The sequence below is a fragment of the Staurois parvus genome, unplaced genomic scaffold (assembly GCF_062004578.1).
Source record: "Staurois parvus isolate SC_StPar_1 unplaced genomic scaffold, SC_StPar_1.0 ptg000657l, whole genome shotgun sequence".
In the NCBI taxonomy this organism is placed as follows: domain Eukaryota; kingdom Metazoa; phylum Chordata; class Amphibia; order Anura; family Ranidae; genus Staurois; species Staurois parvus.
The window spans coordinates 2,020,228-2,038,438 of NW_028318453.1; the positions used below are offsets into that span (position 1 = coordinate 2,020,228).

Sequence of the window (18,211 nt, forward strand, 5' to 3'; positions counted from 1 at the left end):
ACTCTATACATAGACTGCAGTAGAGCAAGACAGAACCTGTCAGTTTAGTGAATCCTTTAATCCCACATTTAAAGTGCTGTACCCCTATCTCTTCATCAGCAAGAATTTGATGAAAATCAGCTAGCGTCCTTAAAAACCAAACTTCTTTTAGGATTAAGCATCTATAAACGCAAACATGAATTTTTACCTTTCTATGTCCAACTCTTTATCCATATAATCCACGCTTGTAGGGATGTCCCAATGAGAAAGGCGTAGCAGAATAAGAGAAACTTCTTTGTTCTAGTTGAGATCCCAGTCCAGCAAGTTAGAGAATGCAAAGTCTGCTCCACAGAGCCTCTAGAAATCTTCAATGAAACAATGTCCTGTGTTCAGGCTGAGCAGTTCTAGTTGGCTTATGATTTCAGCACTGCTGATTCTCAGTCCCAGCACCAAGGCACTCACTACCATGCAGCCTGTGCTACTGTACTGACTCCTCACCCCTCCTCTTGGCCCTACCCTCTGCTGCAGCAGCTGATCCACAGAAAAGACCTACCCCTCCTTTTCCTTCCCTTCCACTCCCCAGCCAAAGGGTTGAGGCTGTAGGATACGTCTCTGGAGAACTGCCAATTCTAAGCACTGAGACTATTTCTCCAGTCCTTGAGAAGTCCGCCACTGTTATTAAAGCTTTTTTTTTCCCTGCAGGATAACAATCGTGCAAGTGAAATATTTAGAGGAAAGCTTTAAAGCGGAATTAAAGTTATTAAAAAAATTGCTAGTGGGTAGAGGTTTTCGGTAGAAGAGACTTTGGTAATGGCAATACACAGAACGATTTTCTATATGATCCCATCGTCAATTGATTTACTGTCCAGCAGAAAAATACAGCCGGAAGACTGATCAGCATCACCGCATTCATTTAAAATCGCTTGTGATTGGACCATTTACAGAAAATCGAAAACAAGCTTGGAAAAGCATATTAAGAAACTGATCAACCGATTCCGATCCTACGTGGTGTACATTCGTATACTGATCTACAAAACACTGAATTAAAAAGGTATCCATATATTGCAGTACATGTACCTAGGATTTTATTTTTCGCATCTGTCGGGGCCCTTTCACACTTGTGTAGCACTTGCGTGATTTTGCGCTTGTTCACACAACAGAAGAAAAATGCATGTTATGCTTGTGGGGCCATTCATTGTTAATGGCACCCCAAACACACCAAGCAAAAAAGCATGAAGCGTGAAAAAACGCACAGTTAACAAAACACATGACACTCAAACGGAGCCAGGGGCGGACTGACCATTCAGGCACTCGGGCACTGCCCGAGGGCCCGGGGTCAGTAGGGGGCCCCATGAAATGGCCCTGGTACGTTTTTAAAGGCTTTTTTTGGATGTGCTTTGAGTGTGGGCAAGGACACAGGGGCCCCATGATCCCCATTTGCCTGGGGGCCCCATAAGTTGTCAGTCCACCCCTGAACGGAGCATGATGTATTTGACACATGTAAGGCAGCCCTTTGAAATATATAGGCTGTCATATGCACAAAGTGCAAAAAAACGCAAAGATTGTAGAACGCCTGCTGTAGTGCTACAGTAATGTGAATAGGGGCTCATTCACATTAGGTTGTCATATGCACAAAGTGCAAAAAAACGTGCAAGGATTGAACAACGCCTGCTGTAGTGCTACAGTAATGTGAACAGAGGCTTATTCACATTAGGTTGTATTCACAAAGTGTAAAAAAGCACAAAGATTGTACAACGCCTGATGTAGTGCTACAGTAATGTGAAGAGGGGTTTGGGCTCATTCACATTAGGTTGTTGTATGCACACAGTGCAAAAATGTGCAAAGATTGAACACCGCCTGATGTAGTGCTACACTAATGTGAAGAGAGGCTTATTCATATTCGGTTGTCATATGCACAAAGTGCAAAAATGCGCAAAGATTGAACAACACCTGCTCTAGTTTTACAGAAATGCGAAGAGGGGCTCATTCACATTAGGTTGTCATATGTACAAAGTGCAAAAATGCGCAAAGATTGTACAACGCCTGCTGTAGTGCTACAGTAGTGTGAAGAAGGGCTTATTCACATTAGGTTGTCATATGCACAAAGTACAAAAATGTGCAAAGATTGAACGCCTGTTGTGCTACAGAAATGTGAAGAGGGGCTCATTCACATTAGGTTGTCATATGCACAAAGTGCAAAAATGCGCAAAGATTGTACAACGCCTGCTCTAGTTTTACAGAAATGCGAAGAGGGGCTCATTCACATTAGGTTGTCATATGTACAAAGTGCAAAAATGCGCAAAGATTGTACAACGCCTGCTGTAGTGCTACAGTAGTGTGAAGAAGGGCTTATTCACATTAGGTTGTCATATGCACAAAGTACAAAAATGTGCAAAGATTGAACGCCTGTTGTGCTACAGAAATGTGAAGAGGGGTTCATTCACATTAGGTTGTCGTATGCACAAAGTGTGCAAAGATTGAACACTCGCTGTAGTGCTACAGTAATGTAAAGAGGGGATCATTCACATTAGATTGTATGCACAAAGTGCAAAAACGTGCAAAGATTGTGCAACGCCTGATGTAGTGCTACAGTAATGTGAAGAGGGGCTCATTCACATTAGGTTGTGATATGCACAAAGTGCAAAAATGCGCACAGATTGTACAACGCCTGATGTAGTGCTACAGTAATGTGAAGATGGGCTCATTTACATTAGGTTGTCGTATGCACAAAGTGCCAAAAGGCGCAAAGATTGTACAACGCCTGATGTAGTGCTACAGTAATGTGAAGAGGAAAATATATTTCTATGGATTATTATTAATAATAAAATTATTATTATTGCTTAAAGGAGTCTGCGGCACCTGTGCACAGAATCACGTATATATACTTGATTTTGCATTTCCGGGTAGGGGGCGCATACGTGCCGTGCGCAGGCCCTACCCACACCGCCATTCGCGGCCGTGGATATCAATCACCAGGTCCCAGCTGGTAATAATCTGCCGGCGCCCGGTGATTACTGAGCATCTCCGATGGGGAGGAAGAATGTTTTGTTTACAAATGATCTTCATCCCTGTCAGCTCGAGCACACTGCTCGGGATGGCTGTGCACAGTGTGCTTACAGTGAAGAATACACCCCCGCCCCCTAGTAAACCACCCTCACATTAACCCCTTCCTGCCTAGTGTTATTAGTACAGTGGCAGTGCTTTTTTTTTAGTACTGATAACTGTATTGGTGTCACTGGGGATGTCAGTGACACCAAGTTAGTTCCCCCCAGTGTCAGAATGTCCACCGCAGTCCTGCTAAAAGTCACTGATCGCCACCATTACTGGTAGAAAAAAAAATCCCATTATCTATACCTCTATTTGTAAACCAATTAATTTACACGTATTATGATTTTTTTTTAACAAAGACATATCGCAGAATACATTTTGGCCTACTTTTATGACAAAATTAGATTTTTAAATTTTTTTTACTGGACATGTTTAATAGCAAAAAGTCCAAAATATTGTTCTTTTCTCAAAATTGAGAGTCTTTTTTTGCTTATAGCGCAAAAAATAAAAGACGCACAGGTGATCAACTACCACCAAAAGAAAGTTCAATTTGTGGGAGAAAAAGGACGTAAATTTCATTTGGGTGCAGCATTGCATGACTGCGCAATTGTCAGTTAAAGTAACGCAGTGCCGTAATGCAAAAAACGGCCTGGTTATGAAGGGAGGTAAATCCTCAGGAGGGCAAGTGGTTAATATAATACAGGATTTGTATAGTGCCAACAACTTCTGCAGCGCTTTACAGTATAAAAGGACACAGTACATCTACAATACAATTCAATGCAGGAGGGTTAGGAGGGCCCTGCTCCAGAGAGCTTACACCATTTATGGCATTCACAGCATTATATGTTATGTACAATCATTTAGAAACAAATGGTTGCTAAAATGTGTTACATGCTGTTATATGATTTAAAAAAAAAATCTAAATATATTTGAAAGCATTTATCACACCTCCTGCCCACAAATTAATAAAGTGAACAATCATTTCAGTAACCAGAATTGCATGAAAAAAATAGCTGGATGCGCCATATCAATCTATTTATTTTCCTAGGATTGGATTTCCATCAGGACCGTTCAGAAAAATGTTGATGAAATCTATTGGTCTTGCTTGAAATCTATGTCTTTACATTAAAGCGGAGATCCACACGACCTATCAATAAATAAAAGTCAGCAGCTACAAAAACTGTAGCTGTTGACTTTTAACCACTTCCTGTCCGGACACTTTTACCCCCTTCCTGTCCAGGGCAATTTTCAGCTTTCAGCGCCATCACACTTTGAATGACAATTGCGCGGTCATGCAACACTGTACCCATATGAATTTTTTACCATTTTTTTGAGACAGATAAAGCTTTATTTTGGTGGTATTTATTCACCGCTGGGATTTTAATTTTTTTTAGTATGTAAATGAAAAAGTCCAAAAATTTTGAAAAAAAGTGTTTTTTTTAATAAAAGTTTGCAAATAAATAATATTTAATCATAAATCTTGGCCAAAATTTATTCCGTTATTTTTTTTAGTAAAAAAAAAAATCCAAATTAGTTTATAACCAAAAATTATAATTTTTAAACATTTTTTTTTACATTTTTATTTTATTATTTTTATATTATTATTTTTTATTTTATTTATTTTTTTACATACTGTCACCCTAGCAGTACAGTGTCACCATGGTGACACTGTACTACTTGTGGGAAGTAATGAAGATTTTTTTTGCATTCTTGCAGTCATTGAGAAATACTGAGTGAGCTGTGATTGCTCAATGAGTGAGCTGTGAGCTGTTGTGAATAGCCTTGTGCCATGTGACCTCTGTGATCATTCACAGATTTCACACGTAGTAAGCAATGATGTCACAAGTGACATCTTGCTTACTACTTTGCATGTGATCACTGATTTGCCAATCAGTGATCACATGATCGGGACCTCGCACAGAGGTCCCGTCCGACGATCGGTGTTTCACTGTGTCCGGAGGACACAGCGGGCACCGGATCGCGGTGGTGCGCGCTCCCAGGGAGCGCGCACAGCTAGAAAAGGCGGGTGCCATTTAGGAACGGCAACCCGCCTCTGGACTGCCACCGCCCTGCCGTTTATAAACAGCAGGCGGACGGCAAGAGGTTAAAAAACAGCCACTTACCTGTCCCTCAGTCCCGCGGTGTGTCCCCCGCAGCTTTTTTCACCAGCCTTCCTGTATTCCAGGAGGCCGGCATCTTCAGTGTGGGCACCCGGCTGTGATAGCTTGCGGCTTCACAGCCGGTTACCCACTGCGCATGCGCGAGTAGCGCTGCGCTTCGTGAATGGTCCTGTAGTCTTCTGGGACCTGTCATGTGTCCCAAAAGATTACAGGGAGGGAGGACACCTTCTGTTTCCGATCGCCTAGGCGATCGGACCGGAAGTGGGAGCGGATAACTGTCAAATTTGGGTACCCGTTCCCCCCTTGCTCCCCAAAGGTGCCAATCCTTAATGGGGAGCGGGGGAACAGTCCTTAAAGCGGAACTTCCCTCTTTTGGGTGGAGCTCAGCTTTAATTCATATATTCATTCATATTATGTGATTCTGTGAAGAATAGTTCAAACAGACTTTATGTGTACGGCCACCATAAGGCATTTGTGGTCCACGGGCTATTGGCCACCACATGGGCAAGCAGTGTGTCACGTACCTGGATAGTGAGCCTGCCTTGAAGAGGCAGGCCTCCCATACTACTCTGGCTCAAGGACCACTGATGGTGGAACAGCAGCCGCAGGGCCACGGTGGGGTATGAGTGCCTGTGATCAGTCCCGTAGTAGTTGGTAGGCAGGTGAGCTGCAGGGCAGGCTGAAGATTGGGAGCAGGATCCGGATGCAGCCATGCTGGATGGAAGACTGAGGGGTGTGTTTTGAGGATGCAGGGTCAGACGAACTGGGTTTGGTAGCAGTTGGGCAGATCAGGCATAAACGGCAGGAGGAAGATTAGTTGGGGCACAGGTCAGGTCAGCAGTGGAAGATCAATCAGACAGGAGAGGAGACAGAAGGGTAATCCAAGGCAAGCCAGAGGTCAAGGCAGATAGCGGTCAAGCGGAGGTCAGGAACAAGCAGGTTCGGTATTGGGAGTCAATCACAGGAATCAGGAAACACAAGCAGGGATAAGACCAAATGGCAATGAGACATTTACTGCAGCCAGTTTAACCTCCCTGGTGGTATTCCTGAGTGTAGCTCGGGGTTAAGTTTCAGTACCAGAAGTGGTCACCCCAAGCTACACTCGGGAATACCCTGAAGCTTTGCTCTGGGATCCCTGGATCACTTACCTTGTCCCGTGCTGTCCTCCCGCTGTGTCCACGGCCATGTCCTCTGGCCAATGCTGGCATCAGTCTTCCGGGTTCCATTCCCTGTGAGCGTCGGGACGTACGGGGGACGAAACCGGCGTGAGATTCAAAAATGTCAAAATTTTACATACATTTATTATTATATTGTTATTTTTTCTGATTATTATATTATAATTTAGTGTTTCAAATTTTTTCATACCCGGGATGTTTACTAGACTCTTGTTCAGACAGATTTCAGTGAGTTATTCCTAAAAATTACAGGCCTACAATATAAAACAACATATTTCCATTGAAAACAATGTACTTTTTTGAGCACAGAAATACTGACATAATCAGACCACTTTGGAGGTTAAATAGCCCTTTTAGCGCCAGCATTAATGACAGGCATGCACCTGGATGCGCGAGTGCACATGCGTGCGCCTATCCCCAAGCACCCGCACATCTGCCCAGCTCATAACAACTCTGCGCATGCTCATATTTGTGCGCCGCGGAACTTCGCCTGCACTATGGGCAGACCTTTCCTGAAACAATGGCAGAGGTTCCAAGTAAAGTTCCAGCCTGGGGAGAAGGAGAGAGTTTCATGTGAGTATTTGATAGGTAAATGATCAACAATTGGGGGGGGGGTTAATATTTTTTTAATGGGCTCCAGGATGTTTATATCACAATGTACTAGTATGCACTGCATATTAGCACTTAATGGCAGACTTACCTGTCAAAAGAAGCCCTCCAGTGCTGTGCCATCACCATTCCAGCTGGTCCCAGGTCCTTCCATCTTCACCAGGTTTTCCTTCTGGGTTCGCTCTCTCTGGCCACTTGTATGGTAGGGCTGTGATGACATCACTCTGACACATGCGCACAGGAGGCACTTCATCACTGCTACCACTAGGGTCTCTTTCTTTACTTTCATGCCACTTTATTATAGTCACTGCCATGACCACCAATACAGGGGGGGGGGGGTGGCCGGGTTATTCTCTGCACTATTCCATGACCACCTTAACAGGGTAAATGGGGGTTAACACTTTCACTGCCATGACCACCAAAAGGGGGAAGGGGGTTAACACTTTCACCATAGCCATAGCCAGGGCCGGCAATAGGGTGGCAAACTTCAGCCAATCTGTGAAGAAGAGGTATCCAACGGGAGGGGGGAGAAGAGGATAGGAATGGGGTAATTAACGTTTACTGCCATGACCACCAATGCAGAGGAGGAAGAGGAAGTTTATTTTTTCTGCCATGACCACCAAAGGACGGGGGGGGGGTTACATTTTACTGTCACTGACCAACAATGTAGACGGGGTTAAATCTCAATGCCGCCGACCACCAATGCTGAACGTGGGTGATTAAACTCCACTGACACTGGCCAATATGGGGGGGTTAATAGTACTGACACCAGTGCTGGTGGCTATTATTGCAGTCACTGGCACCAGCACTGAGTGTTGTTATTGCATCCACTGACACCAATGTTAGGGGTTATTACTTTGTCCACTGATACCAATGTTGGGGTTATTATTGCATCCACTGACACCAATGCTAGGAGTTATTATACTGCAACTTCTTCGGTGTGTATTGCGATACACTGCAAAAAATGCAGGTGGAATAAAATTTTGGGTGTTGAGGTATACAAATGCACAGAAACTACTACAGTGATTTCCACCTTCCACAGGGATCTCACAGGTATGGAATGTGCAAACGTTTATTGGTCCAAGTGGGAGCAATGCAACTATGCTATAATATCAATACTTGGATAAATTCATCTTTAAAAAAACAAATAAATGTACATTTTTTGCAGGTAAAAAAATGTGCATTTATTATTAATTTTCTAAGGAGCCTGCAGACTAATAGCTGTCTGTCCCTTACCTCTGATAAGGGCAGGCTGTTACTGGAGAGCAGGAAGATCAATGAACTACAAGAGTGCTCACCAGTGCCTTCATAGTTCATTGACAGCTACAAACCATCAACCACACTGGCTGACATTGTTTATAGTCTACTCATTCACAGGAAACTGTGAATGAATGATACAGCCGCGTGGGTGGAGTCCTGCATGGCAGTGCTGTTTTCAAATTGTGACAGCGGAAGCAGGGAGAGGATCCCTTTGCCCGCTGTCACGAGGGGGTGGATCAGGGGGAAAGGGGGTGCATGCTTAAAACATTACATGTATACACCCTAAATATGGGTTTAACATGTAACATGTTAAGAAAGGTGAACCTAGTCTTTATTTGTGTGAATGTTGTGTGTGCGTTTATTATATGTGTATTTTTGATATATTTGTTATTCATTTTTGAAAATATTTTTATTACACTTTCACTATTTCCCCCAGGGGGGATTTTCAAATCCTGGTGAAAGTGTGCATGGCTGCTGGCTGGTCCCTTATATGTATGATATCTCCTCTGTTCATTGTAGATGGGGACAACAGAAAGGGAGTTCTTGATCTCCTTCTCTCCACTGGACTAGAAAGTGCTTAGTACTGATAGAAATAAGGAGGCTGCCATTTCTGACCTCCGTTAAAAAATGCTTGTTGCCTTGCTGGCTATGGCTTCAATACATTCTGAATCATTACCGTGGAACAAGTAAGCGGATCAGGAAAGTCATAACGATGTCATAACTTTTGATCATTGATCTAAAAGGGTTCATGTTTTCCTGTGTTTGATGAGTGTCTGAAACTCCGGTCAGCAAAATCCCATTGACTTCAGTTAAGTAGTGTGTAGAGGCTATTTTTGACCTGTATTGTGTTTTTTCAGATAGAACATATTGAGGTGCAGTTCGAACTGCAGGTAAAGTAGATCACATATTGAACTAAGCCCTAATTGTAAATCATCATCTTTGGTAAATAACAAATTTATACTGGACGAGGGTGCGTTTCCCAATGCACCATCTGGCCAAATGATGAATGTAAAATATATAACCTTTATTTAAATATATAGAAAATGTATGCTCAGCTGTAATTAATGCCTATTGGAGTGGAATGTACTGCGCACAACAATATGACTGCATTGCAATTTACCTTACATCCAAATGGTTAATAACACCAGACCAAATCAAATATCATACCGTTTTAGATGTAGTGACAGCACTGAGGCACTGTAGTTTGATCATAAGCCTATCAGCTTGAATATATAATCTCTGTTAAGGAAATGGAGTTACCCCATGGACAAAACTAATTAGATAGTATAATCTATCTTGCTACAGATATGTAATATGGGTACACACATCCACAGGCTTACATGTCAGCCTCTCATGTAAAAGCCCCATACATCACCATATCCAGAGAAAAATACTTCACTGTTTTGAGGAATGCATATGATGCACCATAAAATGCAGTACAGACCTCTCCAAAAAAAAAAAAAAAAAAGGGGGGGGGGGAGGAGTGAATACCATGTGCATTAAAAAAATGATCCCAAAGAAAGACTCCCCTGTAGCAATCTTGCACTCAGATATGGACGCAGTGCCACCATTTTGTCAAGGCACATCCAATTTGATAAGAGCATACATTTCTCCCTCAATCCTTCATTCCCTACCCCCTTCCTTCCTGAGAGGCACAGGGACAGATGTGTAAGTGTTAAAGGTTGCTGGCAGGCTGGAACAGCAGGGGGCCCAGAACTACAAAGCCCCGCCATAGAGACAGCAGACTCTCTGTCCAAGGGACCTGTGTGATTTCACACCTCGGGGAAGGATGGCAGAACCTTCTCAAGAGTTCAAGGCATTCCCCAGAAGCACAAACAAGATAAATCTTTTAACAGATCTGGTTTTCCCCTATGTTTCATGTCATGGATTATGACAGATGTTGGTTCTAATTCAGAGGTCGCCTGACTGACCCCTCCCTAAACAGCGTATTGGTCAGTTACTTAGAGCCATTCCCCCTGCTGGGGGACTTTTAAAAACTCAGGTGACAGGCCTAAAGAGTTAAGCTAAAGAGATCTCCTAATTTTAACATCGTAACAGCAGGAGATCAAAGACCCTTCCCTCTGCAACTTGGATCTGCTACCTCAAGGCTTAACATGGCAAGTAACTTAACCTTTTAACTTCTCCCTGTTATCTCTTGGCTGTGATATGCTGTTTTTATATATAAATATGTATATATATAGTTACATTTTCTTTGTAAATATTTTATCGCACCTGTTTCACTCTTTTAGTAATAAATCTTTCTTTCTGAAAGTGTTAAACTGTTTCTAAGCGCTTACTTGCAATTCACGAATTCCTGCCTTTTGAAGAGATGCTACTGTGTTTGTTTAATCCTCTGCCCAATCGGCCTGCGGTGACCGTATTGGACAGGAGACTTTACAACCATTACAGTGCATATTGGATAAAGAGAGTTTCCCCTTTTGCTGTACAAAAAGGGGTGGTGGCAGTGAAGGGTTAGTTGCGTAATTAACCCAACCCAGTAACAAGCGCATTCAGGCTGTTGGTGCGTCGATTGCGTTCCATTAGCTGGACAATCGTGCAGAGCGCAGCTGAGTGTGGCATTGTTACACACGTCACATCGCAGTTTTAGATAGGCCGGTCCTTTGGTCACGAGTTTGGTGAGAAGGTCTGGGGACTGCCGCCGCGGGCATGACGTATTATTGTTGGTCGCGGTCATGAGATTGTCGCATGTTAAGGGTGGCGATCGGGCGACCGTGACACCCCCAAAAAAAGAAAACTACATATTTCGCTCCAAAAAAAAAAACAGATCTTCGTCAGGAGTATAAAGAATAAAATAGGTCACATAGTGGCTAGAAGTTGTGCTCAGCTGCACATGGTATCTATCGTTTGAGATATATATATATATATAGTGACAGTAGGCAGGTGAAATCCCCTGGTTGCGTCCTGGATGGACGATACATTTTGTCCAAGGTTCAGACTCTATGGGGATTTGTTCCACTAGAGGGAAGTACTGAGTCCTTCAGCACTGAGGTAATGAGCCCAGCTGAAGGTAGTGGGCTCATTAAGGCCATTATAACACTTCCCAGCTTGCTTAGTGAGTTGCTCCAACCTGGAACCAGATCTGTGCCTGAACTGACTGGGGAGCAAGTATCTGATCTGTGTGCAGGGAGACAAAAGCCTGTGTGGCTAGCCTCCAACTACTAGCAACTAGGTATAGCATCAGTCTGTACCTAGTGGGTAGCTAGGGAAAGCTGTTGGTACAGTAAGTAGCCAAGTTGGCCAGGATTTAATTTGATGATTCTTTTTGGTTTGGCATTTTTTGTACATAGTGTAAATAAACTGCACCTTTTTTGTTTTTCACCTCCACTGTTGTTGTGCTGTGCCTGTGTTTTTGTGTTGTGCACCCATCCAGGGGGTCACACACACCCACTGCTGAGCTAACCCTGTTACTATATATATATACATACATACATACACACAGAGAGAGAGAGAACCATCAAAATGGACCCCACACATGCTCAGTTCAACAGACATCATCTTGTGGATAAAGTAGGTCGCATGCAGCCTTTTCATAATCAAGCTGCATTTTCCATTCAACCACATGCATTCGTTCATGTAGAAACAGCTGTGTTTGACAAGAACACTCATCTACATGAACCCTACTTGCTGAAGATTAGTGATTGGGCAGAACAGTGGATAAACGATTAGCACTTCTGCCTGTCAGTACTAAGGGACCTTGGTTTAAATCCCAGGGATTAGGATCCTGTCTAAATTGGCCCTAGTATGTGTATGTAAGAATGTAAATTAGGGATCTTGGATTGTACACCCCTTGTGGGTTAGGGACTGATGTGAGTGTACAATATATATGTAAAGTGCTGTGTAAATTGATGGTGCTATGTAAATACCTGAAATAAATAATTCAGAAAGACATAAGAAGTTCCTATCACATCTATGTAATATGACAGTGTGTGCAGTTGCTCAAAACTGGTTACTGTGGGCTACTGCACACTACCATAATAAAGACATTTATTATTGTAAAAAGTGATGATTCCACATGCGCCTATTCTATAATGTAAAAGCACTCACATGTGGTGCTGGGAATGGCAGTCATGAGTCAGGCCAGAATGTCAGCAATGTAAGAATGTGAAGAACATGCAAACTTGCATTGCGGAAGATGGTCCTGAATTTGATCCCTATTTAAGCAGGATGGCAGACACCACCCAAATGTATAGGAGGGGGTCTTTTTGCAGCTTTTCACTTCAATGACACCAGCAGTGCAAGAGTATAAATAGACATCAGAGCTCTGTGAACATCATCGGAAGCTTGGAATTTACACAGAATCAGGTGACATTAGTAGTTGTTGAACTTGACCAAACACTGTTTAAAGCTTAAAGTGTTACTAAACCCACAACAGCAAAATCAGTCTGTATATGCAGTAAAGCATGCTTGTTATACTCACTGTGGAACCTGAGGGGTTAATCCTGTAAAAAAGGATGTTTGATCCTAACTTCTCTGATCCTTTCCTTCTTCTACTGTCCCCAATCCATCTTCTAATAGAACAGAGCCTTGGGGCAATCTGCACATAGTCAGCTTGATCTGCATTGTTCGAGAGTTTTTTTTTGGGGGGGCGAGTGCATGTGATCAGCACGGGGCCAATCAGCACTGTCGAGACAGTGGTCAGGGGTCCTGCAGCCTCATAGGACAATCAGGGGAGAATGAAAACTCCTCCTACAAGCTTTAACCAGTGTTCTGCTGGACACTGATAGAAGTCACAAGACTGCTCTAACCACCATTGAGAAGGTATTAAGCAGTTTATATTTACTAAAATGTTATCCCTCTTGTATTGAACTGTATTGTTGCTGTATTGTCTCCCGTTATATTGTAAAGTGCTGAGCAAACTGATGGTGCTATATAAATACTGTATAATAATAATAAAATAACTGCATCTCCATGTTCTGTGCACTGTGGGTGACCAGTTATAGTGAATACAGGCCCCGGGGTTTAGTAACACTTTAAAGTACATGTGAATAATAATAAACTTTATTGTATATAGCACCTTTAACCACGTGACCTCTTGAGGATTTACCCCCTTTCCTGACCAGACCATTTTTTGCATTATGACGCTGCATTACTTTAACTTACAATTGCATGGTCATGCAACTCTGCACCCAAATGAAATTTAAGCTTTCTTTCAGTGGTATTTGATCGCCTGTGGTTTTTTTTTTTTTTGTACTATAAAAAAAAAAAAAAAAAACAAATTTTGAGAAAAAAAAAATATTTTTGACTATTTGCTATTAAACATGTCCAATAAAAAAATCTAATTATATACACTGCTCAAAAAAAATTAAAGGAACACTTTTTAATCAGAGTATAACATCAAGTCAATTAAACTCCTGGCGTATTGATCTGGTCAGTTAAGTAGCAGAGGGGGTTGTTAATCAGTTTCAGCTGCTTTGCTGTTAATGAAATTAACAACAGGTGCACTAGATGGGCAATAAAAAGATGACCCCCAAAACAGAAATGGTTTTACAGGTGGAGGCCACTGACATTTTTTCTGACTGTTTTTCACTAGTTTTGTATTTGGCTAGGGTCAGTGTCACTAGTGGTAGCATGAGGCTACACCTGGACCCTACAAAGGTTACATAGCCAGTCCAACTCCTCCAGGATGGCACATCAATACGTGCCATTGCCAGAAGGTTTGCTGTGTCTCCCAGCAGTGTCTCAAGAGCATGGAGGAGATTCCAGGAGACAGGCAGTTAGGAGAGCTGGGCAGGGCCATAGAAGGTCTTTAATCCATCAGCAGGACCGGTATCTACTCCTTTGTGCAAGGAGGAACAGGATGAGCACTGCCAGAGCCCTACAAAATGACCTCCAGCAGGCCACTGGTGTGAATGTCTCTGACCAATCAATCAGAAACAGATTTCATGAGGGTGGCCTGAGGGCCTGACATCTTCTAATTGGCCCTGTGCTCACTGCCCAGCACCATAGAGCTCGATTGGCATTTGCCATTGAACACCAGAATTGACAGGTCCACCACTGGCACCCTGTGCTTTTCTCAGATGTGTGCAGATTCACCTTGAGCACACGTGACAGGGTCTAGAGAAGCCATGGTGAACATTTTGCTGCCTGTAACATTAAGCATGACCATTTTGGTGGTGGGTCAGTGATGGTCTGGAGAGGCATATCCTTGGAGGGATGCACAGACCTCTACAGGCTACACAATGACACCCTGACACCTTAAGTATCGGGATAAAATCCTTGGACCCAATGTCAGTCCCTACACTGGTGCAGTGGGTCCTGGGTTCCTCCTGGTGCACGTCAATGCCCGGCCTCACGTGGCGAGAGAATGCAGGCAGTTCCTGGAGAATGAAGAAATTGATAACATTAAATAGCCCCTACGCTCGCCTGACTCAAATCCCCTGACCTCTGTCTGGAGAGTGCTGATTGGCCCTGTGCTGTTCACATACACTCTCCCAAGAAAAAAAAAAAAACCTTCTCTAGCAGTACATACCAAACTGAGCATGTGCATGTGGCTACAGGTTCAGTTTGTTTTATCAGGTGGACATTTGAACAAGAGGAGGGGCAGAGAAAACAGGATCAAATGGCCTTTTTACACAATGCAGAGGGAACCCTTAGGTTTCACAGTGAGTATAACAAGCGTGCTTTGCTGCATATACAGACTGATTTTACTGCTGTGGGTTTTGTAACACTTTAAGTAAAATACCTTTTTAGGGGTACCCTAGGCAAGCATTTATTCATGATTTTTCCTCTCCCCTTAGTTCAGCTTTAATCCAGTGTGAGTCCACATACACAACATAAAACATAAGATAACATAACGCAGCACACCGTAACACAACAAACATAACATAAAACATAAGATAACATAAAGCAGCACACCACAACATAAAACCTAAGATAACAACGCAGCACACCACTACATAAAACCTAAGATAACGCAGCACACTACAACATAACATAACGCAGCACACCACAACACAACATAAAACCTAAGATAACAACACAACAAACATAACATAAAACCTAATATAACAATGCAGCACACCACAACATAACAACACAACAAACATAACATTACTTAGCACACCACAACATAACACAACAAACATAACATAAAACATAAGATAGCATAACGTAGCACACCATAACATAAAACATAAGATAACATAACGCAGCACACCACAACATAACACAATGTAACATAACAGGGCAGAAAGGGACGGGTTTGCAGGCAGACACAGATTGACATGCAAAACTACAAAATGTGTAATTTTGCATATTTAAGGTATTCACAAAAAAAGTTAGTGGTAAGAATTTTGCTAATGAGGGATGTTTGAACCTGCATAGAAAATCTACTGTGTGGTCCTCACCAGTGTTATTATGTTGTAAAGCACCCAGTGACCACATCAGCTAAGCAGATAATAACTCGGCCTTATATGACGGCAACTGTCATTAGCATACTTTAGGAAGTAAATCAAAGCAGTTGTGTTGCCCATCCTGCTAATGTCCTGATATTAACTCAGGTAAGCAACAAGCAGGTGGAGAACATGAAAGAGTTTGTTCCACAATCTTTGGAGAATGTTAACCCCTTCATGACATGGTAATACATATATGGGGGGTCCAGGAACTGGGCTTTAAATGCATACATGTGTGCTTGTGTTTGTGCTGAGAGCATGCTTGATCGCAAACTTCCAACACAGAGCCAGGGCTGTCGGTGACATGTTGAGAATTAACCCCCTTAGGTTCCACAGTGAGTAAGTTAAATTGGTAGGTTTAGTTCTGATTTAAAGCAGGACGTTCTTCTGCAAAAAAGCTTCTTACCTACTGCAGCTTAGTATTCAATCTTGGCAAAGTCTTGGTGTCAGGATAAATTAACCAGTTCAAGCCTTGGCCAATTCTGCTCAATCAAAAACAAGATCCCATAGTAAAAGCACTACATATTACACACATTAACACTTATTAGGCACACAGTTAACCCCTTGATTGCCCCTAGATGTTTACCCCTTCCCAGCCAGTGTCATTAGTACAGTGACAGTGTATATTATTAGCACTGATCACTGTATTGGTGTCACTGGTGATGTCAGTGTCAGTTAGCCAGTTCCCACAAAGTGTCAGTTAGTGTCAGATTGCCTGCTGCAGTATCACAGCCCTGCTATAAGTTGCTGATCGCAGCCATTACTAGTAAAAAAAAAAAAGGTAAAAATTCCAGTATATATCCAATAGTCTATAGAAGCTACAGTATAACTTTCATGCAAACCAACTACTATACACATATTGGTATTTTTTTTTTACCAAAGACATGTAGCAAAATACATTTTGCCTAAATTTATGAAGAAATTAGATTTTTTTAAATTTTTTATTGGATATGTTTTATAGCAGAAAAGTAAAAAATATTGTGATTTTTTTTCCATAATTTGAAGACTTTTTAATATATATAATAAAACATAAAAACCCCAATTGTGATCAAATACCACCAAAAGAAAGCTCTATTTGTTTGAAAAAAAAATCTATAAATTTAATTTGCGTACAAGTGTTGACGGCGTAATTGCTAGTTACAGTAGCATAGCGATTGTAAGGAGCAGGGCCCTCCTAACCCTCTTGTATTTAACTGTATTTTTGCTGTATTGTCTCCCATTATATTGTAAAGCGCTGAGCAAACTGTTTGCACTATATAAATCCTGTATAATAATAGTGATGAAAAGCAAAAAATGGCCTGATCATGAAAGGTTAAAACTTTCCGGAGGGCAAGTGGATAGATGTGAGGATGGATACAGGGATGCGAAAAAACTCACAACCAAAGTTGAGGAAGAATTGAATTGAATTCCACTTGGGATGATAGTAACAATTACTGCAAAAGATGACTTGGTATGTTCAGCAGAAGACCTGGCCTCCTGCCCTTTGAAGTCAGGGACAGTGCGCTCCATGAGCAGCTGTGCCGCACCCTTCTCTATTATCTAAAAAGCACATTTATGTAATACAAACATTCCTTTGTAAAGTGTATGTAAATCCTAACAATTAACCTCTCTTATTTGCTACCTTCTGCTCTGTAAAATATATCATTGGAAGTATTTGGTCATGTGTTTGATAAGTGCAAAAAATACCTATTGGTCATGTCAGAAACTCAGAACTATCCTGTGTATTATCCTCAGCAGAGGCGTCCCTAGGGTTGGTGTCACCCGGTGCGATAACACTTGGTGATACCCCCTCCGACGATCCCCGCAGAATGGATCGGATCTGCGGATTGAGCATAATGGATCGGACTCCGATCCATTATGCTCAATCCGCAGATCCGATCCATCCTGCAGGGATCATTGGCTTTCTTTACCACTTACCTTTTCTTGGAGCGGGTCCGGTGTCACCCCGTATAGGTTGCATGCCGGTGATCCCAGCAGGATGGTTTCGGATCTGAGGAGTGAGCATAATGGATCAGAGTCCGATCCATTATGCTCCCCAGTCCGCAGATCCGATCCATCCTGCAAGGATCGTCGGCATGCAACCTATACGGGGTGACACCGTACCCGCTCCAAGAAAAGGTAAGTTGTAAAGAAAGCCGATGATCCCCGCCGGATGGATCCGATCCATGCGGCGGAGATCGTTTGCTTGCTTTACAACTTACCTTTTCGTGGAGTGGGTCCAGTGTCACCCCGTGCGGTCAGTGTCACCCGGTGTGGGCCGCACCCCCCTGCACCTGCCTCGGGATGCCAGTGATCCTCAGTATTACTTCAGAGAATCCAAATTGTTCTCCTAGTTCTTCTCTTACAGAACAATTAGTATTTGTGTTGTAGAAATGAAGAGAGCGGGAGGGTTTGAGTAGCTTAGCAAATAACAACTGGGCAGGGCTGACACCACTCAGCCGATAAGAAAGCTGTGTTTTTTTTAGCCCACAGCTGTTCTTAGGAGCTTAGTGCATTTCTTTCCAATCAACAGGTATTTTTCTGTAGTTGCAGGGCCTTTAACCCTTTTACTGCCATTGATGTACGTAGTATGTTGGTTGCGGTGGCAGTGAGGGGCTTTAACCATTTT

General features: G+C 42.6%; 1 protein-coding gene across 2 annotated transcripts in view; it reads right to left on the reverse strand.

The window, feature by feature from the left end:
- PLEKHG1 (pleckstrin homology and RhoGEF domain containing G1) overlaps window positions 1-449 on the reverse strand; it is a 335,693-nt gene extending 335,244 nt beyond the window's left edge. For both annotated transcript variants that reach the window (XM_089694257.1, XM_089694256.1), the window contains exon 1: window positions 188-449. The gene's annotated coding sequence lies outside the window, so the exon portion shown is untranslated. The remainder of the gene's footprint in view (window positions 1-187) is intronic.
- Window positions 450-18,211: the final 17,762 nt, after the last annotated feature.